At 34.8% G+C, this 2,136-nt stretch overlaps 1 long non-coding RNA gene across 1 annotated transcript; it reads left to right on the top strand.

The window, feature by feature from the left end:
• Positions 1-305: 305 nt before the first annotated feature.
• Positions 306-1,837, top strand: LOC146903348 (uncharacterized). Its single transcript, XR_015021565.1, has 2 exons — positions 306-553; positions 1,038-1,837. It is a non-coding gene; the product is annotated as an uncharacterized LOC146903348 (long non-coding RNA).
• Positions 1,838-2,136: the final 299 nt, after the last annotated feature.

Raw genomic sequence — 2,136 nt, 5'->3', positions numbered from 1 at the left:
ATCACAGTATAACTCCAAATGACTTTTTCAATTCCCTGTGATTATGATGTATTTCGTATTGCGTATGCTAATTAGGCATTCTTGAACTATTAGTCAATGAATCCTATGCTATTTTTATTTTTCCTTCTTTTCAGCATCTTGCACAATTGGTTGCTTGATAGTTTTTGACTTTTCTTTCAATTAGACCATTTTAGAAAAAAGGGGAAGGGCACTCTGAACCATCAATTAGCCAACATATTGGTGTTTGCATATTATTTTAGTTCCTTTGCAAGTGTTATCTTAACATTGCTTCCTTTTCTCTCCAATCAGATTTTGCTCAAGCAGAAAATGAAGAAGCTTGGCTCTTTTTTTTTCCTACTGTGTGGCATGAGTGGATGTGTATTAAAGGGCATAGGATTGTGTGTTTAAATTATCATCATATTTGTACAAGCACTGTAGTCATTTTTCTCTAATTGATTGTTATTTGTTGTTATTTCTAGCATGGGTTTTCGCATAAGGCGTGGGGGGTTAAGGAATTATGTTGTCATGTGCCCTTTGTAACACTTTTAAGGAGGTAACCTCTTTCTTTTAATTTCCAACCCTTCATGGCCTCAACTTATATAAACTTAAATAATGACATGATCTTGGATTGTTGTGAACAATATGAGGTATCGTGACCTCTATGATGAGATAAATGCTATATTTGACTTTTCACTGAAGAAAGATTTATCTCTAATTATCTGTAATTTGACACAGTCATTCGGGTGGAGAGAGTTCATACTTTGAAGGATTAGGGAGAGCAATTGATTCTCTCATACCTCCTCTAATTATTTTTTGTTTAGTCCATTCAATTCATTTATTTTCTTATTTTTCCTTTAAATCATGAGTTTGTTTTATGCAACTGAATCTAATGCATGTAGTGTCCTAGGGCAAATGAATCTTATGCATGTCCTTAAGATTAGAGATTGGTTCTCCTATGTAGTTTAATGATTTACTCACATTTTTGTGATATTCATCTTTGTGACCATACTGATTTTGTATCAATTGTCGTAATGTAGGTTTTTTTAAATCAACATATATTATTGCAACAAACCCTGTACAAGGCGTACTAAACGGGTAGGCAAAACATTACAACCAAAGAACAGCAAAAGCCAAAACTGCTTCAGCAGTAACAGCTGAGCAGCTGCTGTCAAGCAACTCCAACACCAAAAAAAACAGCAGAAAAAAACCCCTACTGCAGCCACTACACAACCGAAAACACACCAGCAAACACTACACCAGCAGCTCTTCTGTCATAATGTAGGTTGTTTGACCATAGGACCTTTTAAAGGAAATGCTGGAGTAAGCTTGATTATGAGTTTGTATAGAGGGCTTGGTTTGTACTAACTGAGTTATCGAGGGAGTTTCCAACCTTTTGGTTTCATTGTGCAGTGAAGGAAAAAGTAAAACACACGAAGGGGTTTGCTGGACAGTGGAATTGGTGGCCATGCCCTGCGTTTTGTGGACGCACGTAACCTATATGAAGGGGTTAGAATGAGGCTAGGGGCACCTGTTGCTGGGAACAATGATATGCTATACATTCAAGTTTAATAGTAGTTATATTTGGCGTGCATGAAACTGGGATTTGCTGGAGTTAATTTCGTCGTTGTTTTTCTAAAGTTTGTTGTTTCCTTTTGTTTTGTGTTTGGAGCATGTTGACTCCTTCTTTTGCATTATGTTGTCGTTAAAGTTGTTGAAGTTTAGCACAACTATTTTGTCTTAGACAATTTCAGTTAAATTGTGTATCCAGTTTGTTTTCTATTCCAGACTTAGTTGTTTTGAATTTATCATTTGTTAATGGACAAAGTCATTGAAGCAATTTTCTTCTTATATGCTTGATATTATGTTTCTCTTATTATATGCATTAACAACTAAGCTTAAAGAACAAATGATTCTTTGTATATACCAAGCGATTACGAATTAGTTCATGTCCAATAAACAAAATATAATGTTCGCTTATGTATACAGTGATATGTTATTAATAAAGACTGTAAAACCATCTAAATATGGATGACCACCTCCATGTCCCTATTACTATTTTCTGAATATTGGTGTATCCAAATAATAAAATGCTTCCACTGTATTACTGTGAACGCCAATTTTGCACCACGTTATGAT

The sequence above is a fragment of the Medicago sativa genome, chromosome 8 (assembly GCF_051527215.1).
Source record: "Medicago sativa cultivar Bolivia chromosome 8, Bolivia_mono, whole genome shotgun sequence".
Lineage (NCBI taxonomy): Eukaryota > Viridiplantae > Streptophyta > Magnoliopsida > Fabales > Fabaceae > Medicago > Medicago sativa.
This window is presented reverse-complemented; position numbering and strand designations above follow the sequence as displayed.